The sequence below is a fragment of the Mustela nivalis genome, assembly GCF_964662115.1.
Source record: "Mustela nivalis genome assembly, chromosome: 10".
Taxonomy (NCBI): domain Eukaryota; kingdom Metazoa; phylum Chordata; class Mammalia; order Carnivora; family Mustelidae; genus Mustela; species Mustela nivalis.
In genome coordinates, this window is record NC_139029.1 from 67,661,721 (window position 1) to 67,687,344 (window position 25,624).

Here is a 25,624-nt window from a genome sequence, read left to right on the forward strand (position 1 = left end):
GTACCTTATCAAATTCAGCAAATAGCACATGAGTAGCTTTCTGTTTTCCAACTTATTTACCCACAAAGCTCATACAGAACATTACTAAGTTATCAGAGGCAGTGGTTACATAACATGTTCAACTGTGTATGTGCACAATGGGTTGCCATCTGTCTAATCATCAGTAAATACCCACTCCATCAATTACACAGTCCAAACCCAATTGCACATATATTGGTGTTTCTTGTTTTAGTAGAACACTCCTGTGTTCAAATTTATTAATTGGTCATCTTTGCTGGGTTATACTGTAATATGACAAAATCTTAGTAGCTTACAACAACTAAAGTGTATCCCTCATACTCATCGAATGATGAATATAGATTGAGTCCATTGTAGCTCAGTTCCATGAGATTTATTCATTCTGGGATCCAGGCTGAAAGAAGAGCTTCTATTTGGGACATTGCTATTTTCATGCAAGAGAAATACTTAACAATAGATGATGCTTCCTATAGGTGTTTTGCTGTAGGGTTCCACTCACATTTGATCAGCCAAAGCAAGTTATAACATCAGTGGTTCAAGAACTATAATCTTATTACAGAAAGAATGCATAGATAAATAGGAATTCCAATACTATTAATGATGTTCCCACCTATTTTTTTAAGTAATTTTTTTACCTTACAATAGTTTTAGGTTTACATTATTAATATCTTACACTACTATAGTTTATTCTCACAACTAGTGAATCAATATTAATCAATATTAATATATTATTATTATTATTAACAAAAGTCCCTATTTTATTCAGATTTTCATAGTTTTTACCTGATGTCTTTTTACTGTTCTAGGATCCCACCTAGGGTATCATACTACATTTAGTTGTCATGTCTCCTTAGACTACTTTACTGAGATAGTTTCTCATGTTTTTCTTATTTTTGAGGATTTTGACAGTTTTGAGAAGTGCTAATCAGGTATTTTGTAGAATGTTTTTCACTTAGGATGTCTCTGATGTTTTTCTCATGGTTATACTGAGATTATGGGTTTGGGGGAGGAAGACCATGGAGGTGAATTCTCATTCACATCACTTCATGTCAAGTGTAGACACTATCAATATGACTTACCACTCCTGATGTTAATCTAGATCACCTGGCTGGGGTTGTGTTTGTCAGATTTCTCTTACAAAAGAACAGTTTTCCCCCATCCTATACTTTATAAGGAAGTCACTTTACAGAATATACATTTAAGGAGTAGGGAATTATGCTTTACTTCTTCAAGGGGGCATATTTACATACATTGTTTATAATTCTTATGTGTGGGAAATTTATCTATTTTTTCCATTTATTATTATTATTATTATTATTATTGGCCATTTATTTGAATCTATTTGTACCTAATCAAGATGCTGGCAATGTGGCTATCATTCTAAGAACTCTTCTCTTGGCTTTAGGTAACCCCCTGATCTCCTCTTTGTGTGGATGCAAGGATAGAGCTCTCCAGTGTTTTTTCTTATAAAAACACTAATCCCATTTTACCAGGGCCCCACCTTTATGACTTCATCTAATCCAGTATCTCCTAACATCCCCATTTCCAAATATTGTAACATTGAGGGCCAGGGCTTCAACATAAGAATTTTGGGAAAAGTACTCATGGGTATTTATTTTATGTTTTGCATTATAATCTAACAATATTTTGATGGTTAAAATCTTTCAATTTTGATCATTAGGAGCTCTTTTAGTTAGCTTATATGTCCTTTTAGTATAACTCTATCAATGTGTATGTGTGTGTTAGCACTTGCTTGTTTTCTGGCACTATAAAATGCTACAGACTCATAAATTTTCTGTCCCAGTCCTTAGAATAAACCCGTTCTCCAAGAAGCCCTGATCCCTTTCATTAGGAATGCTATTAGAAACCAAGAGCTAAGTCAAACAAAGAGAGTCAAGTATCATACGGTTTCACTTACTTGTGGAGCATAAGGAATAACACAGAGGACATGGGATGCTGGAGAGAAGGGAGTTGGGGGAAATTGGAGGGGGAGACGAACATGAGAGACTGTGGACTCCGAGAAACAACCTGAGTTTTGGGAGGGGAGGGGTTGGGGGTTTGGGTGAGTCTGGTGGTAGGTATTAAGGAAGGCACGTATTGCATGGAGCACTGGGTGTGGTGCATAAACAATGAATTTTGGAGCACTGAAAGAAAATTAAATTAAATTTTAAAAAAAAGAACCCAAGAGCTGAGTGCTAGGTGTATTTGTGTACTTGCTATTAGTGTGATGGTGTTGCTTCCAGACTCAGCTGGCAGAGCTGGAGGTATGTGTGCATACTATCTCATGTATATACACAAACCTATAAATATTTTCATATGTAATCATTTGTATTTATAGCAAGCTAAACATAAGTTTACACTGATGTCTCCAACTAATCCATCACCATAAGGATTGCTCTAGCCTTCTCCCTTTGCTTATTTGAAACCTCTCATTCCAATACTGAGAAACCTAGCTCCTGCCAATCCTTCATTTAGTTATTTGCTTGTCAGATTCCAGCGTACATGTATAGTGGCTTCAGAATTGTTAACTCAAACCTCTGCATGAAACAACTTTAGTAACTAGGTTATATTTTCTTTTGACTTTAGTCTTACAGACTGAACTCATTTCTAAAATGGTTTAAGTCAACAATTTATTCCCCTACCCCATTCACTGAGGTTATCTCTCACATTTGTAATGCATTTAGAGGTTTTTTTTTTTTTTTTTTTTGGTCTTCACAGTATGTATTCCATCTTGGAATTCTTCAACCTTGTAAATAGTTTTCTTATTTAAATCTGCAGGTATTCAGCTGTAGATTTTATGCTATAAAGTTGTGTGAGTTTTGACAAATACCTGATGTTCAGTATTCACCATTATATGGTATCATATGGAACAGTTTGACCACCGTAAGAATCCTCTAGGCCTCCCATATTTCACCCTGTGGAATAAGTTGAGACTCCTATTATATGTTTGTTTTCATCCAGGTATCTTCTTTGGTGAGGGATATGTTCGTATCTTCTGTTCATTTCTGAACTGGGTGGTTTGTTTTCCTTTTGCTGATTTTTAAAAGTTCTTTGTATAGTTTTAGATACAAGTCCTTCATTAAATATATGTTTTTCAAATATTTTCTCCCACTATGTGGCTTACCTCTGCATTTTCTCAATATTGTCTTTTTCAGAGCAGAAGCTTTTAATTATAATAAAGTCAAACTTGTAACTTTTTCTTTCATGGCTCATACTTTGATAATGACTATCTAAAAACTCATTACCCAAACTAGGAAACATTGATTTTCTCCTATGGTTTCTTCCATAAGGTTTTTAATTTGCAATTTACATTTAGGACTGTGATTCATTTGTCTTTAATGTGTAAGATCTGGGTCTAGTGTTTCTTTGTTTGTTTTGTATTTGTATGACTAATTATTCCAGAACCATTTATTAAAAAGATTATTCTCCCTCTGTTGAATTACCTTTGCACCTTTGTTAAAATTCAGTTGGTAATCTTTGTATGGACTATATCTGAGTCCTGCATTCTGTTTCATTAATCTGTGTGGCTTTTCTTCCACCAATACCACATAGTCTTGGTCACTGTAGGTTAATAGCAAATCTTGAAATTGGGTAGTGATAATTCCCCAACTTTATTCTTGTTCAGTGTTTTATTGGCTTTTCTTTGTCTTCTGATTTGCACGTACATTTTTAGTATCGGAGCACCCGGGTGGCTCAGTTGGTTAAGCAGCTGCCTTTGGCTCATGTCATGATCCAGGGACCTGGGATCGAACCCCATGTTGGGCTCTCTGCTCAGCGAGAGCCTGCTTCTCTCTCTGCCAGCTGCTCTGCCTACTTGTGTGTGGTCTTTCTCTTTCTGTCGAAATAAATAAATAAAATCTTTTAAAAAAGTTTAAAAATTTAGTGTCAGTTTGTCAATATCTACAAAATAGCATGTGAGGTTTTTTTTTTTTTTTTTTTCAGTGAAGGGACTATATGTATGTATGTATGTATTTATTTATTTTAATATTATTATTTTTTATAAACATATATTTTTATCCCCAGGGGTACAGGTCTGTAAATCGCCAGGTTTACACACTTCACAGCACTCATGTGAGGGTTTTGATTGGCATTGCGTTGAATCTGTAGCTCAGGATGAAAGTAATTAACAACTTACCAATATTTATGTATTTTTTCCTTATTGAATCTCCTTGCCTGTCACTTTCTATTTTTGTTTTATTGCACAAGCTAGGACTTCTAGTACCATGTTGAATTAGAGTAATGAGAGAAAATATCCTTGCTATGTTTCCAGTCTTCAGCCAAAAGAAGTCTAGTTTTCACTATTAACTATTATATTGGCTTTAGGTTTTTTGTAGATATTCTTTATCAAACTGAAGAAATCCTCTATCTTCCTAGTTTATTGAGAGTTTTTATTATGAGTGGGTACTGGATTTTCTTAACTTTTTCTGTGATAATTGATAGAACATAGGGTTTTTCTTCTTTTTCCCTGTCATTTGGTTTTATTTCTGAATGCTGGACCAGAATTGTATACCTGGAATGGATCCCTTTTTCTGTGGTGTATAGTTCTTCATGGCTTCTATTTACTAATATATTGTTGAAAATTGTTAAATCTGTGTTCATGAGATATTATTGTGTAGTCTTGTTGTCTTATAATGTTTTTATCTGGTTTGGGTATTAGAGTAACACTGAACTCATAAGAATAAGTGCAGGAAGATTTTCTACAGCTTTTATTTTCTGGAAGAAATTGTGAAAAAAAGGATATTATTTATTCCTTGAATTTGTGGTAGAATTCACCTGTGAAAACTTCTGGCTCTGGTGCTTTCTTTTTTGGAAGGTTATTAATTACTGATAAAATTTCTTTAATAGACATAGGGTTAATTTCCTTGTGTGAATTTTATATTTTGTGTCTTTCAAGGAAATTGCCTATTTCATCTATCTTACCAAATTTGTGAACACAGAGGTGTTTATAGTATTCCCTCATTATACTTTTAATGTCCACAGGATCAGTAATGATGACTTTCTTTTGTTTGGTATGTATGTAATTTCTATTTCTCATTCTTTTTGTTGGTTAGTCAAGCTAGGAGTTCATCAAGTTTATTGATGTTTTCAAATATTCAGCTTTTGGCTTCATTTTCCTTATTGTTTTCCTCCTGTCAATTTCATATATTTCTGTGCTGATTTTTATTATTTTCTCTTCTATTTGATTTAGACACACATTGTACTTATTTCTCTTTTTTTACTAAAATGAAAGCTTCAGTTACTGATTTTAGATCCTCAGTTTTTCTAATGTATGCATCTAATGTATAAATTTCCCTCTCAACACTGCTTTTATTGTGTCACACAAATTTTTATAATTTAGATGCTTTATATATATAAATTTAGATATATTATATATACTATATGTTATATTTATTTTATTATTATGTATTATACATCATATATATTACATTATACATTATATATATAAATTTATATACTTTCATTTTTACTTAGTTCTAAATATTTTTATAAAATTTCTCTTGAAGGGCACCAGGGTGGCTCAGTCAGGTAAGCATCTGCCTTCAGTTCAGGACATGATCCCAGGGTCTTGAGATCAAGTCCTGCATTGGGCTCCCTCTCAGCAGGGGTCTGCTTCTCTCTCACCCTCTGCCTGCAGCTCCCCCCTGCTTGTGTTCTTTCTCTCTATGGCAAAATAAATTTTAAAAAATCTTTAAAAAATAAAATTATTCTTGAGTTTTTCTTCTCTTGAGTTTTCTTAAGTATTATTGAAAACTGGATTAATATTTGGGGATTTTCCAACCATCTTTTTGTCATTGATTTTAATTTGATTATTTTGTGTGAAAACAAATTTTATGTGATTTCTATTCCTTTTAATTTGTTAAGATCTATTCTACGGCCCAGAATGTACTCTATGTTGGTGAATGTTTCATGTGGGCTTCAGAAGAGTATGTATTTTGCTGTTGTTAGATCAACTATTCTATAGATATCAATTAGATCCAGTTGATTAATAGTGCCTCTCTGATTTTCCGTCTACTTTGTTGACTAATTTTGGGTTTGTCTGTCAGTTACTGAGAGGCATTGAAATCTCCAGCTATCCTAGTGGATTTTTAAAATTTCTTCTTGCAGTTCTATTTTTATCTCATATATTTTGATGCTCTGTTGTTAGGTGCACATACATTTAGCATTGTTATGTCATTCTGGAGAATTGATTCCTTTTCATTATGCAGTACTATAGTAATCCTTGTTCTAAGTCTGCATTGTCTGGAAAAATACAGATACTTCAGTTTTCTTTTGATTAGGATTAGCATTATATAGTTGGGAACTCTGCAATAAGGGATGGGAGTAGAGCATAGAAAGGCTATACCACTAGAAAAATACAATTAAGTTATTAATTTAACTATATTTTAAAATATTTATTTATTTATGATTCCACTTCAGAATGTTAATTTTTTCACTGGGCATTGAAATTATTTCAGGCAGCAATTATTTCATATTGATGCATTTCCCACAGTGTCCATTAAATAACTTGCATATACCATACTTAACATACTGTATTAATAACTAATATTTTTATAGTTGTTTAATTGATTACAAAGTTATTTTACATAACTTAGTTGTTACTGCACTTGTTACATTATATATAGCAATGTCGTTTCAATAAGTGTCTGTTGAAGAAATGCATGATCTAAACTTTATGAGTTAATAAAGCAACTTACCTATGTGGAATGGAATGGTTTTTGCTGGAGAATAGCAAGAACTACAATACGTGAGGCAAAACCATGAACGTTTTTAAGAGATTTCTTATAAATTTAGATTATGTTCTGTAGGCATTGTGAAGGCAAGTAATATTTTCATGAACTCAGACTCTTAAGGTATTAAAACAGTGACCGTAGGTAGGGTATTGTAGGGTATTAAAGATGGTACTACAGCAGTCAGTGTATTAAAGGGGTGAGAGTTACTCTCTCTGCCTGCCTTTCTGCCTACTTGTGATCTCTGCCTGTCAAATAAATAAATAAAATCTTTAAGAAAAGCGTGGGGGTGAGAGTTAACTATGTACCAGCATGTACTATAAAGAAGAATGCAAACTAGAAAATGATTATGTAGTTTACATGTACCTTAAGGCTTGCTTGAGGATCATAGAGAGGTTCATTGAATTTTTTTTCTGGCTAATGAAAAATAAATAAAATTAATTATAAAATATCTTATTTATTCTTAGCATTTTACCATCAGTAGAATAAGAGAAAATAAGCACAGTGACTGAAAAAAATCTGTAAAATAAAGCTAATACTTGAATGAATATATATTTGCTTGAAACTCCCCAAATTACTATTTTATGTTACCAAATTAGAAGTTATTAACTAATGTACACTTACCTAAAAGGATATAAAAATGCAATTTTGTATTTTGAAAAAACCTAAGTTTCCTTATTAGGAAGGGAGTAAACTAAATTTTAAATCACATGTCTGAAAACAAAGATATAGATGAAATTTTAGTGTCCTATCTCATCTAGCTAAATCTTCAAAATGTGTGTGCCACTGCCATTAAATGACAGTAGGAAGAGAAACTGGGACTTATGAAATATCAAAATCCATTGCTTTTCAGAAGCAGCATATGCATATTGAGTCTGTTTGTTATATCTATTGATAAATTTGATTTCCTAGAATGTCACACCCCAGATTCTCACTTACAGAATGACTTCACTTTGGAAGAATGAATGGTACTAAGGAGTAGGAAACCTGAGCTGCTACTTTACCATGTTTGGGTCTTTGAGAAAGACCTTAATGGATCCCTGTCTCAGTTTCCTTTAAAGTGAGGAGGTAGGACTTACTGAGATATTGCTACTTGGTTCTTTTTACAATGGATTAAATAGAAAAATACTACCACCTAAGGCTTTTTATCTGCATATTTCAGAAGCAAATATAAATTGAGTAACCAAATCTTAGGAGAGTATTAAACATCTTCTAAAACATGGCATGTGAAGTATCCCAGAGAAACTTTAATTATACAAGTATCTGAATGCCTTGTGGCCTGGATTCCCCATTGTCAAAGCAATGATTAAATTAAAAATATCCCCGAACATCAGCCACACAACTAGAATAGCTCTTCAGCAGTTATTTCTTACATTCAGCTCTAAAATATGCCAAATTTGTGTTTATAAACAATCTTCATTAAGTCTGACAGGCACTGTTGATCTGAGTTAAGTCTCTAATTCTGGGCATCCAGGGCCTCTGTCCTCTCTTTCTTCATCTCTTATTGTTTTCATGATGAGATGAATTAAAATTCTTATTTGTTATGCATTTGGTGTACCACTGCTCTTCCTGCTCATCTGTGCTTATAAGATTTTACTCTGCTTGCATAAGTGTTCATGAGCCCTCAATTTTGAACAGCTGTGAGGAAGGCTGGTTAACTATTTGTAAACACCACCCAACGATCCTTGACAGTAATGGCAGTCTTGCAGAATACTGAAGTGCTATTTTATTGGGAGTGATAATGAGACTGTCTTGTCCAGGGGTCTGGTTATTACACCAATACTGAACATTATCATTTAGTTGTGTGGTGTAAAATTGTTAATTAGTCACTTTTTTCCTTTTTTTTTTTTTTTTTCCAGGAGACTCTATCCACAGTGAAGGAAAAATGGTGTGTATAGTTCTGGCCTTTGCTGAGATAATTCAAATTTATGCCATTTTTGAGTTTTCTAACTATCTGCTTTGATTAGCTTTGAAAACAGATATCAAATTTTATATTCTGACTAGCCCCTTCTTTTTAAGAGTAGAATGATAATTATATAAGATACTATCCACATAATATATATGTAGCTATATATATTATATAATTGCTTATATTATACATAATAGATACATAATAACATGTATATTATTACAAAGACAAAACATTTTTCCTATATGGTCACTAAGCTTAGAAATTTTTTTTTTTAAAGATTTTATTTATTTGACAGACAGAGATCACAAGTAGGCAGAGAGGCAGGCAGAGAGAGAGTGAGAGAAGGAAGCAGGCTCCCTGCTGAGCAGAGAGCCCGATGTGGGACTCGATCCCAGGACCCTGAGATCATGACCTGAGCCGAAAGCAGCGGCTTAACCCCCTGAGCTACCCAGGCGCCCCTAAGCTTAGAAATTTTTAAAAAATGCTTTTTTTGTATCAATTACGGGTTTGCTCTAAGGAGACACTCTTAATAATGGGGGTTGGTTAATACGGATAATCAGTATTGAAAAAGGACCTGACACCTACTTAAGGCATCAGTAAGTTGTCGTTGAATAAGTGCATAAAAACTTATGAAGACTTCCCCTTTTTCTCTGAGAGCATGTAGCTTTTTAAGTTGCAAAGATGCAAATAAAACCCATGTTTTCTCATTGCAATTCAAAGCCTGTGCTGCTCCATCTTTATGCATGTAGCTTTATATACCAGAATCTTTCTTTATTTCATTGAAGTCATTTTGTAGATTTCTATATATACTTAGTGCACATTTTTCATGAAGTATGCACAATGCTGAAGTATTTATAAGTTGTTGCTCATATGAATGAGATATATTTTTAAATTTTATTCTCCAACTGGTTATGGTAGTAACAGTAGGAATAAAAATAATGTCATTTACACTAGACTCAATTTTGCTCAAAAACATTTTTGAATGCCTACTATGTGCGAGGAGTTATACTAGGAATTGGGATAAGTGGTGAAAAAATATTGAGAATCTGTCTTCGAGGAGCTTCCTCCCTATCTTGAGGAAAAACAGAAGAATTCTATGGAGACTATTAAGATATCATTGTCCCATCACACTCTTGTGTTTCTAAACCTCTTGCTAGCAGAGACATTGAGTGCCTTTGTTCCCAATTAACTAACCTTGTACAGAAAATAGCCTTGGAAGATAGAGATAACGGTGATTCACTCCAGAGCAAAGGGCGGGTTTGTTTTTGGTCTTGGACTATATAGCCTCTCTCTTGGCAGCAAAGACAGACGTGCTTTCTGGCCATTATAAAAGTCAGTTTATCTAAACTCAAGGTTACTATCCAGTAAGATGATCTACCGCATGTGCCGCTAGACCCTTTTTGCATCATCCTGTGAGAATTCAGCTTTGAGAATCAGAGAAAATACTGGAACTGTTTGTGCTATTACCGCGAGTAATAAATACCTTTGTCCCTGACCTAGGAATCTCATGTCTTCTGCCAGCATCCATGAAACTGGGGCAGGCTAACCAGCTGACTTACAGAGTTAAATCTCAGATCTTCATAATCCTGGACAAAGTCCTGAAGTCAGACTAGGACATAGCCAAACCACAGCAGGACAGGTGTGGGGATATCAAAGGGAGGATTGTAAGGAAAGAGCTATCACGTTTATGGACTTAGTTTGTTCAGTATTGCAAAAATAATCCTGGCGTGTGGCATATGAATTTGGAAGATTTGAAATTGCACAGGTAATCACAGCCTAAGTTACTGAGTACTAATTAGCTTTCAAGGACTTTTCTCTATACTTTATGTAAATTATTTAATTTTTAGCAATTGATCACATAGCTATAAATTACTATTCCCATTTTATAGATGAAGAAATGAAGGCAGAGAAGGGATTAAGTAACTTGTTCAAATTCATATATTTAGTTAGAGATGGAATCAAGACTTGAATCCAAACTTTAAAGCCCATGGTCCCTACCATTGGACTATATACCAAGAAGGGGTCTCGGACTGAGACAACATTGTGTAGGACTTTGTAAAGCACAGTAAGTATGGTGGGATTTATGCATGTGAGAAATGGGTAACCACCAAATATCAGGGAAATGACCTGATTAGTTGAGAAGTATATGCTCCAGAAAAGGATACCATCAGAGGTCCTTGAAGAGCAGTTGTTAGCAGTCTAAGCTAAAGAAGATAATAGAAAGAAGATAAAAAGACAAATTTTGGAATTTTGTAAAAAAAAAAAGAAAGAAATTTTATAGGCATCTTTTAAAATATGTCCTATCAAATGCAATGTCTGGTGAGCCATATGCACTCAAAAATATATTTCAAATTAATTAATTGATTAGTTCACTATCAAGAAACCATTTTCTAATTGTAATAATTTTATAATTAATTTTTGTTTTTCAAATAAATGTATCTTCTCATAATTTGATCTTACTCTGCATCTTTCCATTGTTTATTTTTATTTGCTTCTAGTATTATTGTACTTGCCAGATATTACAAAATAGTATTCAATAACAATATTCATTTAATTTATGTGTATTCATATACATTTAAAGATTATGCTTCTGGGAAAAGGGTTAGCACACATTGTCTGTAAAGAGCCCAACAGAAGATTTATTAGATTTTGTGGGCCATACTGTCTTTGCTGCCACTGCTCAAATCTGCTGTTTTGATGAGAAAGCAACCATAGATAATGTATCAATGATATGACCAAGTCTGTTCCAACAAAATTTTATGTGAGTGTTGCTTTAAAATATGTCTATGAATAATTTTTTGTATTATTATATACATATTTAATTTATTGATTTAACAAACATTTACTGAATATATAAAATGCACTAGAAACTGTGTTAGATATTGGAATATAGCAATGTGCAAATCATTGTACTCATGGAACTTACAGTACAATAAGAAGGTGTAATTTACAACAAATCAGTGTGTGTGTGTGTGTGTGTGTGTGTGTGTGTGTGTGTGTGTGTGTGTAAGTGAATGTATATATGCTTTAGTGATGGGAAATTTTATTTAAATGTTAGCTATTGGGGCATCTGGTCACATTGGAACATATATTTTACTTGTTTTATCTAGGTCATCACAATGGAAATGTATGACAAACAAGTCATTTTGACTTGGGCAGTAATAGCATTTCTATGTATGTCTGGTGATTCCCCTCTTCCCATTACTCGTACATAAATATGTTGGTATGGATGATACATAGCACAAAACATTCTCTGGGAAAGTGAGTAAAATTACTTAATGAATCCAGGTTCTTTTGGAACCAAAGCTTCTGAAATCCAAGAGATAAACATTGAAACTTGTCTGATAAAATTGAGGCCAGCTGGTAGGCAAGGTTAACATTATCCACCCACTCCCTACCTAGGGAAATCTACCATGGAGGAGAGGAAAACATTGGCAAAGGATCAGGCATTAATACTAGGGTCCAAGTGGCCGTATGAAGTTGGCAAGCAACCTGACCCTGCTACTAGAGCAACATGGGTGTGCACTTGGTAAAAATACACATCAATGTGTGTACATGTACATGCATATATGTGAAATTTGTGAGAAATATGTCATGGCAAAATTAAAAGACACACAGTACAGATTTTATTGATGCTAGCTTTTTAGTTGAGTATAATACAAAACTCCCATACATGAAACGTGATAAACTGCTGTTTCACAAGCAATGCTGTTGGTCCTTGGTTTCTACCACATAACCTACTACAGTCTATATCTTACATTACACAATTGTACTGCTTGAGCTGGGTGATTTTTTGTCATACATTGGTTAACTTGGGGTATTTTTAAAAACTGGAGGTTGCCTTGCAAATCCAGATATCCTATTTTTTTTTTTTTTAGCAGGCATAACATACAGCTAGAGAGAATCAAGAGAACAGAATAACAGGACTCTCTTAATTCTGAACAAACGTTTTTATTGAAGTATAATTGACATGATATTATATTAGTTTCAGGTGTATAATATATTCATTTGAAAATTTTATACATTATTCAGTGCTTATCATAGTGTGGTTGCCATTTGTCACCATCCAAGGTTATTCCAAACATTACTGACTGTATTCCCTGTGCTATACTTTTAGTCCCATGCCTTGTTTCTTTTATATCTGGAAGTTTGTTCCTCTTAATCCCCTTCATCTTTTTGCCCATCTCCCCACCCACCTCCCCTCTGGTAACTACCAGTTTGTTCTTCATATTTAAGAGTCTTTTTTTTTTTTTGGTTCATTTGTTTTGTTTTTTAGAGTCTACATATTAATGAAATCATATGGCCTTAGTCTATCTCAGTCTGACTTATTTTAACTAACATAATACCTTCTAGGTCTATCCATGTTGTTGCAAATGGCAAGATTTCATTCTTTTTTTATGGTTCAGTAATATATATAAATGTAAATATATATAAATATGTATATATTATATGTATAGCTCACCTCTTCTTTATTCGTTCATCTATCAATGGACATGAGTTGCATCCATAATTTGACTATTGTAAATAATGTTACAATAAACATAGAGGTGTATTATCTTTTCAAATTAGTGTTTTTGTTTTCTTTTGGTAAATATCCCGCGAGAGAATTGCTAGATCATATAGTATATATATATATATATATATATATATATATATATATATATTTATTTTCAGCATAACAGTTTTTGCACCACACGCAGTGCTCCACGTAATCCGTGCCCTCTCTAATACCCACCAGCTGGTTCCCCCAACCTCCCACCCCCGCCCCTTCAAAACCCTCAGATTGTTTTTCAGAGTCCATAGTCTCTCATGGTTCACCTTCCCTTCCAATTTCCCCCAACTCCCTTTCCTCTCTAACTCCCCTTGTCCTCCATACTATTTGTTATGCTCCACAAATAAGTGAAACCATATGATAATTGACTCTCTCTGCTTGACTTATTTCACTCAGCATAATCTCTTCCAGTCCCATCCATGTTGCTACAAAAGTTGGGTATTCATCCTTTCTGATGGAGGCATAATACTCCATAGTGTATATGGACCACATCTTTCTTATCCATTCTTCCGTTGAAGGGCATCTTGGTTCTTTCCACAGTTTGGCGACCGTGGCCATTGCTGCTATAAACATTGGGGTACAGATGGCCCTTCTTTTCACTACATCTGTATCTTTAGGGTAAATACCCAGTTTTTCTATTTTAAAATTTTTGAGGACCTCTGTACTATTTCCACAATGATTGAACCAATTTAAATTCCTATCAACAGTGCATGAAGATTCCTTTCTCTCTGCATCCTCATTAAGACTTGTTATATCTTATTTTTTTGGTAATAGCCATTCTGACTGGTGTAAGTGGTATCTCATTGTGGTTTTGCTTTGCATTTCCCTGATACCTAGTGTGTCTATTGGCTATCTCTATGCCTTCTTTAGAAAAATATCTATTCCTGTCTTCTGTCCAATATTTAATATTTTATTGCTGTTGTTGTTCTTGTTGTTCTTCTTCTTCATCTTCTCTTGATGTTGAGTTGTATTAGTTCTTTAAATATTTTGGATTTAACCCTTTATTGGATATATCTTTTGCGAATAACTTCTCTCATTCACTAGTTTGCCTTTTTGTTTTTTTGATGGTTTCATTTCTTTGAAAATTTATTTATTTATTTATTTTCCCTTGTTTACATATTGACAGATGGAGAGAGTTGGGGAGAGAGAGTATGAACAGAGGGAGAGGCAGAGGGAGAGGGAGAAGCAGGCCCCCCACTAAGCAGGGAGCATCTTGCAGGCTTGATCCCAGGACTCTGGGGTCATGACTGAGCCTCCCAATAGTTAATTTTTGCTTCCCATTTTCTTTCTATTATGAAGAAACTTCCATAAATATCTTGCTGAGGGCTATGTCCAAGAGATTACTACCTATATTTTCTTTTAGGAGTTTTATGATTTCACATTTAAGTCTTTCATCCATTTTGAATTTATTTTTGTGTATGGTGTAGGAAAGTGCTCCAGCTTTCATTCTTTTGTATATAGCTGTCCAGTTTTTCCAACATCATTTACTGAAAAGATTGTCTTTTCCCCTCATTATATTCTTGCCTACTTTGTTGTAACTCAATTGACCATATAGGTATGCGTTTATTTCTAGGCTGTCTATCCTTCCTATATGTTTATTTTTCTTCCAGTATCATACTGTTTTGATTACTATAACAACCTTAAGAAAAAAAGAACAAAGTTGAAGGTATCACAATCCCAGATATCAAAATACACCACAAAGCTACAGTAACGAAAACAGTATGAGACTGACACAAAAATAGATATGTAGATCAGTAGAACTTTTGGTTTTTCCTTCCATTGGAAATAACAGTTAGAAAGAGTCTCCTTGCATGGAGCTAGGAATCTGAGGTTCTGATTTAACTCAGGATCCAGCTTCCGAGAAAAGGATGTTGCACTTTACACAGATTATTGTGGAAGAAAAAAATGTATTTAATCAGTTAAGGTTTTGTTTTAATTAATTAATTTAATCTAACTTATTTCACTTAGTTGATATAATTAATATTTAACCCAATTAATATCTTATCTAATTAGAATTTAATGTTTTAAAATATGTGACTTATTTTTATATCACTAGTCTTTTAGAAACATATTGTGGAAAATAAATTCAGTATTGTTCTCTGTATCATTTATACAATTTTTTTGTTGTTGTTAAGATGAGGTATTGGTATTGATGTTATCCATTTGGTGATTACTTAATTTTTGTTATTTAATTTTATTTACACGCAAAATATTGACTCATCCTTAGATTTCTAAAATAAACTCTATCTAGTGCCAAACTCTATCTTAAGTGAAAATGAAACTTACTGAGCATTAACTCTGTGAGAGTATAACTCTACTATTATTGCTCTAATTATATTGATTATTTCAATGATCCTGACAAGATATTTTTTTTTTAATTTTTTTTTAACATTTTATTTGTTTATTTGGCAGAGAGTTCACAAGTAGGCAGAGAGGCAGGCAGAGAGAGAGAGGGGGAAACAGGCTCCCTTCTGAGCAGAGAGCCTAATGTAGGGCTCGATCCCAGGACCCTGAGATCATGACCTGAGCTGGAGGCCGAGGCTTTAACCCACTGAGCCACCCAGGCGCCCCGTCCTGACAAGATATTTTAAGGCAGGCATTCTTTCCTAAGGATTTTTAAAATGTGGGACTCAGAGAAGTTAAATTACATGAGACTCAGCAACAAGTAAGTAAAAAAAACTGAACTTCGATAATAAATCCATGTTACTTCATTGGACCAAATTTTTTATCCTATGACAGATTATGCTTTCATCAACTCGTGAAATGCATTTGCTTATAATGTCCTTAATATCTCATCCCTTAAATAAATAAGTAATATTATTCAAGTTTTCTTTATTATGATTTTTACCAAATTCAAAAGTGAAAAACATAGAAGATATTTTTAAATGAGAATATTTATTCAATTCTATAGAAGTGAATATGACAACCTAAATGAAATATGTAATTTTCTAGCAAAAAATTGATTGTTAAAAAGTAAGAAACTATCAAAACCTAAATAAAGAAACAAATGTCACTGTAGAAGAAATTGGGAAAGTGGACAAAGGAAATGTCCCCAAAATGAAGGTAAAGAAGGTAAAGATTTAAGTCCAAATTATTATTATTATTATTTATGAATGCAAAGCAGATGCCAATTTATAGAACATAGCCAATAACACTATAAATAAACCAAATGGCAACTTAACTATATTCTTAGCAAAACAGTAATTTGTGACATTTCTTCAAAACCCAACATCGTTCCATGTTCAACATTAAACAAGAAAAAAAAGGCAACAGCAGTTGCTACTTTAGAGCTCAAGACATTTTTTTCCTACAGAATTTCATGTTGTGTTCTCTGTTTCAGAGCATGAATTACTTTTCAGATGAAAAACTTGGGATGGCAGAAGTTTATTTGTATGTATTGAGGGAGAACCCAGGGTGGAAAATAGTGTTCATTCCTCCCAAATGAGGAGGTAGTTATTCAGGGAACTTCTCAAATAGAGAATATTGTACTGATATACTGGAAGTTGGAGAAGTAGCAGGAGCTTCTTTGTGAGACTGAAGATTGCAACAGGAATGCTTCTCCTCCAGGGAATTCAAGACCAGGGTCTTGGTGCAGCTAGACAGTGGCTCTTTTTTGTAGCCGTAACTTTATTTTTTATTATTTTTTTTTAATTTTTTATTTTTTATAAACATATATTTTTATCCCCAGGGGTACAGGTCTGTGAATCACCAGGTTTACACACTTCACAGCACTCACCAAAGCACATACCCTCCCCAATGTCCATAATCCCACCCCCTTCTCCCAAACCCCCTCCCCCCAGCAACCCTCAGTTTGTTTTGTGAGATTAAGAGTCACTTATGGTTTGTCTCCCTCCCAATCCCATCTTGTTTCATTGATTCTTCTCCTACCCACTTAAGCCCCCATGTTGCATCACCACTTCCTCATATCAGGGAGATCATATGATAGTTGTCTTTCTCTGCTTGACTTATTTCGCTAAGCATGATACGCTCTAGTTCCATCCATGTTGTCGCAAATGGCAAGATTTCATTTCTTTTGATGGCTGCATAGTATTCCATTGTGTATATATACCACATCTTCTTGATCCATTCATCTGTTGATGGACATCTAGGTTCTTTCCATAGTTTGGCTATTGTAGACATTGCTGCTATAAACATTCGGGTGCATGTGCCCCTTTGGATCACTACATTTGTATCTTTAGGGTAAATACCCAATAGTGCAATTGCTGGGTCATAGGGCAGTTCTATTTTCAACATTTTGAGGAACCTCCATGCTGTTTTCCAGAGTGGCTGCACCAGCTTGCATTCCCACCAACAGTGTAGGAGGGTTCCCCTTTCTCCGCATCCTCGCCAGCATCTGTCATTTCCTGACTTGTTGATTTTAGCCATTCTGACTGGTGTGAGGTGATATCTCATTGTGGTTTTGATTTGTATTTCCCTGATGCCGAGTGATATGGAGCACTTTTTCATGTGTCTGTTGGCCATATGGATGTCTTCTTTGCAGAAATGTCTGTTCATGTCCTCTGCCCATTTCTTGATTGGATTATTTGTTCTTTGGGTGTTGAGTTTGCTAAGTTCTTTATAGATTCTGGACACTAGTCCTTTATCTGATATGTCGTTTGCAAATATCTTCTCCCATTCTGTCAGTTGTCTTTTGATTTTGTTAACTGTTTCCTTTGCTGTGCAAAAGCTTTTGATCTTGATGAAATCCCAATAGTTCATTTTTTCCCTTGCTTCCCTTGCCTTTGGCGTTGTTCCTAGGAAGATGTTGCTGCGGCAGAGGTCGAAGAGGTTGCTGCCTGTGTTCTCCTCAAGGATTTTGATGGATTCCTTTCGCACATTGAGGTCCTTCATCCATTTTGAGTCTATTTTTGTGTGTGGTGTAAGGAAATGGTCCAATTTCATTTTTCTGCATGTGGCTGTCCAATTTTCCCAGCACCATTTATTGAAGAGGCTGTCTTTTTTCCATTGGACATTCTTTCCTGCTTTGTCGAAGATGAGTTGACCATAGATTTGAGGGTCTATTTCTGGGCTCTCTATTCTGTTCCATTGATCTATGTGTCTGTTTTTGTGCCAGTACCATGCTGTCTTGATGATGACAGCTTTGTAATAGAGCTTGAAATCCGGAATTGTGATGCCACCAACGTTGGCTTTCTTTGTCAATATCCCTTTGGCTATTCGAGGTCTTTTCTGGTTCCATATAAATTTTAGCATTATTTGTTCCATTTCTTTGAAAAAGATGGATGGTACTTTGATAGGAATTGCATTAAATGTGTAGATTGCTTTAGGTAGCATAGACATTTTCACAATATTTATTCTTCCAATCCAGGAGCATGGAACATTTTTCCATTTCTTTGTGTCTTCCTCAATTTCTTTCATGAGTACTTTATAGTTTTCTGAGTATAGATTCTGTGTCTCTTTGGTTAGGTTTATTCCTAGGTATCTTATGGTTTTGGATGCAATTGTAAATGGGATTGACTCCTTAATATCTCTTTCTTCTGTCTTGCTGTTGGTGTAGAGAAATGCAACTGATTTCTGTGCATTGATTTTATATCCTGACACTTTACTGAATTCCTGTATAAGTTCTAGCAGTTTTGGAGTGGAGTCTTTTGGGTTTTCCACATATAGTATCATATCATCTGCGAAGAGTGATAATTTGACTTCTTCTTTGCCGATTTGGATGCTGCAGCCGTAACTTTAAAAGCATTTGTTGTATTACCATGCATAGTAACCCCGTACAACCTTGAGTCCCATCTTTATTTCTATTGAGTTTCTTCATTTGATACTTACATATTTCTCTCACCAGTGTACAAAAAGGCATCTTCAACAACCTTCTAGTCTTGGTTGAGTTTTCAGTGAGTAGAATCCCATAACTCTTGGCCAGTTCATGAGCTTGTTTTCTTTCAACTATCCTTGTTGACAAATCACACTTGTTTCCTCCTAACACCATAGGTACACCCTCTGAGTCTTTTACTTGCTTAATCTGTTCCCTGTAGAGATTAATTACTGCAAATGATTTGTTATTATTGATGGAAAATACACAGAGGAAGTCTTTACCTGTCCTCTTGTATTGGTCTCTCATGGCACTGTACTCTTCTTGACCAGTTGTATACAGTATATCCAACAGACAGGTTTCACCATCTATAACCACCTGTGTTCACTAAAAATCCTCCCTGGTGGGATCATATTCATCTACAAAGTGGTTCTGGATGAGCTGGATTGTCAGTGCAGCTTCCCCAACATCACCTGCTCCAACCACCACCAGTTTCTATTCACACCAGCAAGAACTTTGAAATTTGCTGCCTCCACTTCAGATGGATTTTGGACCACAACTGGGAAAATGCTGAGACCACAGAACTGCCATGAACAGCCTTCACTAGGAATTAAGTCCAAATTATTTTAACACTTAAAGCAATCAGTATTGCTAATCCCATTTTTTTTTAATCTAAACTCTAAGTTATTGCAAAGAACTAAGACTCTAATGCTTGCAATATCTTTTTGAAATCAGCAGAACATTGCTATCAACATCTGTCAAAGTTAGATAGTATTTATAAAAGCAATACCAAAAGCCCTCAAGGTCATTTTTGAATATTAGTGAATAATCCAAAATGAAATTAGATTCTAATTACAAATTAGAATCTATCAGTATTTTAAAAACAAACATAGCGCATACAAGGCTTATAACTGGAATGCAAAGATGGCTTGATATTAGGAGCCCAATATCATTCATCATGTCAGCAAGCTAAAGCAGAAATTCATTTTCATAATAAATATTATTATTGAAGATATAGCTTAATATATAAGATCGCAAAATGCAAGGTAGATATATTAGTTAAAACAGTATGCATTGGGAAAAATATCCTAGATAGGTCACTGATTTTGAAAAATTTCAAAGTCCTGGGAAGCAGGAATAAAAAGTAAATCCTGAAAACTATGACCTTTACCCTGGAACAGATTAATAATACCAAGAAATTTTCTTTTTTTTTTTTTTAATTACAGGTAATTTGTTAAAATATCTTGAGACATTACCTGGGAAAGCTCAGAAGGAGGGTGAGTATAAAAGGTTTAAGCCCTCAAATTAAAAAAAAGAAGTTTTACTCAGATAATAATTCACCATGTATACTCTAGAGCTGAACAAGAAAGTGTCATGCTTATTTCATAAGTAAATATAAATAATAAATCAATAGAAATACTAGGAAGAATATCTCTATTATCTATCTATCTATCTATCTATCTAGAGATAGGCATGGAAAAGAAATCTCACTCCCATGACGCATATGGAGAATGATTCTATACTTATGCTATACCATTTTGTTCCCTTGACCAAAAGATAAGTGAAAGATAGGGTGATGATCCAAATTAGAGAAATTAAAGTTTTCTGGTTAATGAATTGGAAAGAGAAATAGGCAATGGTGTTCCAAGACCCATTAAAACTGGATTCTTGAAAAAGAAATATAAAAACTGGAAAGCTTAATAGTGTTTTCCATTTTTTAGACAAGGATATAGAGAACGCTGGTCCAGAAAAAAAAAAAAAAAAAACTGGTAAAACAGATGAAAATATAAAAGCCATAAAAAGACATGGAGGGTAAGGTAGAAAATATAGATGAGGTTTCTCATGGTGTTTTGAACCCTGGCACCAGGCAATTCTAGGCTAAGATGAAGGTTCTCCTTTGGTTTGTGAAATATGCCAGAATCTTTATATTTCACTTTACATTATTTTTGAGCTAGAAAATGAGTGTAATATTCTTAAAAGATAAGATCATATATTTTGTATTTCTTTTAAATTATAGCTTACTTAACTACCCAGGCATTAAAGCATTTCCATGATCCAGGGAAGAGTCATGAAACCTGGAACAAAGATGTCAAGTGTATGGTGAATGGGAGATTTGGTATCCCAATAAAACAGTAGTTTTGTAATCTAGGCTTAGAAGAAAGACAAAAGAATTTATATATTCCAATATTTCTTACATTAAAAAAATTGGAAACCTGGATTTTTATTTTACTATATAGAAAGAATCTTGGGATATTATAGAGAGGACACATCTGAGTCTATAGAGTGGATAGGATGAGAAAGAAGGAGAAAAGAGCACAAGATCAGATGCTGTGTCTCTAGTTTTCTGTTCCACCCCCAATCTAGTTCACCTGAAGATAAACCTCAAGATGAAGATTGGGTAGTGATAGAAGAACCTCAGAGGATATATGTATATGTGAGCAATGCTGAAAATAAAGGAGCCCCACAATTTTTTGGAGCTAAGGAGGAGGCCATTTTGCTGAATGTCTCACACCAAGAGGGACATACAGAGCTGAGGGGAGAGGGCCAAATATCCACAGACTATACTCTACCATACTCTCACCCTTACCTGTATGCATTTTGGGCATAAAGAGTGAAGTGTTTCAAAGCCACTGTGTCCTTACTTGAGAACAGGAAGTCACTGATTAGTTAGGGAGAGTATTTCTTAAGGAAGGGCTCAAAGGAACATATGGCTGAGATTCAGCAGAGCAGCAGTGATAGAAAAGTCTAGGGTATGGCCACATCAGAGTAGTGGAATCTGTAGAAGCAAAGGGACCTCTAGGCCCTGACTGTGCAGAGGAAAAAAATGAGATGTAAGCATGACTTTCATCACCACAATATCAAGAATGGATAACAGAAAGATGAACAGCAGCCAAGTGGGACAAGAGACATCCTAGAGAAGCCTGCTCCCCAATTTGAGGGATTTTTTTTCCTTTTTTTTGTTGCCCCATGGTATGTCCAGATACCATCTTGGTAGAGATAACACCAGAAAGACAATTTTAAAATAGAAAAGATAATCATTAATTGATGTTTTTAAAGCCCATCAAGGAGCAGTTGAGTTACTCAATCAATTGAGTATCTGACTCTTGATTTTTAGCTCAGGTCATGATCTCTGGGTCCTGGGATCAAGCCCCAAGTTGGGCTCCATGCTCAGCAGGGAGTCTGTTTGAGATTCTCTCTCCCTGAGCCCCTCCCTGCCCATTTGCTCTCTCTCTCTCTCTCTAAAAGAAACAAAATCTTTAAAAAAAATAGAATAAAATATCAAATCACATCCCATCCATCTTAGCTCCTTCTGCTCCCATTAAAAAGAATCTAAGCTTGAGAAAAATATACAAATAATTGTAGGTTAAAAAAAGACAATGTTACTTTTTTTTTGCATTTATAAGTTACCTGAATGGATTTTAATTACCTGGTGTACACTAGTAATTCCTAGTTTCTCTTACCTAAAACTAGTATCAGCACTGAGCAGATAAATGAGGGCCTCGTTCATGACTGCTGACTCTAGTCCTCCACCAGAAGGGATAATATCACAACTGTGATAACTACTAGAAAGAGTGACCACACCTACACTTACCTTATGTGGCAGCACTGGTCATCATTAGATAATTAAATTGTTGATGTTGTCAACATTTGTTTTGTTCTGTAGGAGATTATTACAGATATCCTTTGGTTACCACTGGCTAAAGACCATTATTAATCAATCAAATAAATTCTTACCTTTGAACAGTTTATTGAATTAAATTATTTTTGAGATCAAAATTCCAATATGGAGATTCATTTCCTTTATTCAGTTATGGGTTTATACTACTAAATTGGGGTATTCCATAAAGGGAAAGAAATAGTATTAAGTGGAGCATACTTATGTCAATAGTTTATATGGAACTCAACTGGTAATAATAATAATAATAATAATAATAATAATAAAATCCTCAGGGCCTTTCCACAAGCACATAGGAAATAAGTTGCTCCTCAGGTGAAAATCCTGAGGTGACTAAAGACACACATACCACAAAATGCTGCAGTGAGCATGTGTTGGCAGTCTTGGGGAAGAAACAAGTTACTTCATCCTTCTTAAGTACTTCGTCCATCCTTCAAGAAAAGTCAAAGGTAGAGTTGGGCGGTGGCAATCATGAATCAGTTTCAATGGAAAGGGAAGAAAGTAAGGGCATGAACTTTGTATTCTGCTTGTCAGTTTGGTGTTGCAGAGTCCGTTAGGACCCTGCCTCTCTTTTCCATTGGAGAGTGAGATCTGCTCAGCAGGACTTTGCACACTCTTTCGGTCCTTACCAAATAGGTTGGTTGTGCAATGTCCAATAATAGCCACTGTGGCTATTGGACACTGTGGGGACATTGGACCCTGTGAGGACACCTGGGTCTGTTAAGCCGCTGCCTTCAGCTTGGGTCATGATCCCAGGATCTTGGGATCAAGTCCCGCATCCGGCTCCTTGCTCGACAGGGAGCCTGCTTCTTTCTCTGCCACTCTGCCTGCCTCTATGCCTGCTTGTCCGTGCTCTCTCTCTCTCTTTCTCTCTCTGACAAATAAATAAATAAAATCTTAAAAAAAAAATAGGCACTGTGATTAAAGCAACTCCTTTTCTTAAGATGCTTGACGTATTTTGATAAATTGAGAAGTCTCTAAATCAGTTATCTCTGCAAATTTCTTAAATTGTTGAATAATAGTTTAGATAGTTTTTGGTTTTGGTTTTTGCTGTTGTTTTTGTTTACTCTGTTTGAGTGGCTGTGCTGGGCTAAATGTGATGCTTATTGCATCAATTGCCCTCTTCCTCCTCAAAAACTTCACATCTAAATAGAGAGCCCTGGGAGACCATCTTTTTTCAAAATCTATTTCATTGTGTCTTTGCTATTAATGATCCTTACAGGGTGTGAAGCCTTAAATCATGACCCTGTAGGACTCTGGAACTTTTGCTCAGCCAAAATGTCATTTTATTTTATTCTTTAGGGTTGTACTTTTTATGCTAATGTAGGATTTGGCAGTAGACTGTAATTAAACTGTAGTCAATGGGCCTAACTTTTACAAGCAATTAGATGTATTTGATTTTTTTGCTCCTCTATTGAGAATATGCACCAGCTTTGTGGAATCACTAAGATGTATCCTTCTGCCCCCACTTTTCTTGTAGTTCCTGCTAAGTGCAAAGAGAACACACAGCATTCTGTAATGTTTTCATTCTATTATTGCTTGAAATATTGACTTCACATTCCACTAGAGAAATTGAATCAGTGCAGGAATGTAAAGTACTATTTAAGCATCTCTCTATGTTCCCTTCACGCTTTATATTTTTCTCACCATATAACCTTTCTATCTTTCCTACAATTCTACTCTTTTTGTGTTATACACAAACCCCAAAATGGGCAGGGCTCAAAGTCCTAGAACATCTTATAACCATGGAAGAATACAAGAGACTCAATTATGACATAACTCTTTGGATATTTTCACATTGAAAAATAAGACAACAAACAAAGTCAGAATTTAGACTTCCAAATAACAAGGAAATTGGCATCTACAGACACTAAGATATGTTACAGTTGGGCCAAGTGCCTTTCTTTTCCCAAATTATTCCTTTTTAGTCACATTCTTTAAAACATCTGCACATATGATTGCTGCATTGTGATACCTATGTACTTTTGAGAAAGAGCATTGATGAAAATCATTAAATATTGTTTCATCAATAATTATGTGGTTTCCATACCTAGTGATGGAGATAGCCAAAAGACCATTTTAATCATTATTATATCTTTTTCTAAATAATTTCTTATGGTTTAAAAAATTGTAATCAGTGTTGCTACTTGCTATAATCACAACCTTATAAAAATACATAGACACACACATACATACACACACGTACACACACCACACCAACAAAGGCACACATACTGTTTTACATATCATGTATTATTAGGGGAAGACTGTAGTAAAGTCTCTGAGGCTCCTACCACTCTTGATTCCCCATAGCAACATAGTTTTTGGATCAGTCAAAACCCCATAGAGACATATGCAAGAGTTCACATCTTTTATGCTGGACCTCCTCAGGATACACTAATTTGCTACAGCTGCGCCCATGCCTATTCACTCCCAGGTTCCTGGCAAGCCTGACCTTGATGGTTGACAGGTGTGGGAGCTACTGGCTCAGGGGAAAGAAAATTAACCCTATTTCTGCCAGAGTCCTCTTATGCCTGAATAGGAATAATCTTCATTTCTCAGCATGAGAGACCAGTATGAATTTTTTAATCAGACAGAAAGCATTCTATTCTCAAAAGCATTGGCACACAAGATTATGACTAGAGATATTGCCTAGAAATAGGAAGATGAAGATAGGCAACAGCTGGTTAGTAACCATGCTAGAAGATCATTTCACATTCTTAGAAAAGAAAATATTTAGAATTCCCTGACACATTTGGAGAAGAGAAGAAAGCCATTGCTCTGTTCCTCTTTCACAATTTGCTCTGTTCAGAAAAAAAAAAAGAGGGGGGTACTTTTATAAATGTTTTAAAGGACTGAGCGATTTTCAAATGGTATATTTTGACCGTTTTAATTATTTGATTTGTTTTCTTTTCTGCTTGGTGCACAGTCAGAGGTAAACTGAAATGGCTTCTGCTGGTAGTGGGCC

At 34.9% G+C, this 25,624-nt stretch overlaps 1 pseudogene across 1 annotated transcript in view; it reads right to left on the reverse strand.

Annotated features, from left to right (window-relative positions):
* The window catches only part of LOC309843230 (GTPase NRas pseudogene), a 94,052-nt pseudogene extending 70,966 nt beyond the window's left edge, over nucleotides 1–23,086 (reverse strand). Inside the window, exons 1-2 of the transcript in view lie at nucleotides 23,006–23,086; nucleotides 18,927–19,475 (exon numbers count right to left, since the gene is read on the reverse strand). The product of the transcript in view is annotated as a GTPase NRas pseudogene (transcript). The remainder of the gene's footprint in view (nucleotides 1–18,926; nucleotides 19,476–23,005) is intronic.
* Nucleotides 23,087–25,624: the final 2,538 nt, after the last annotated feature.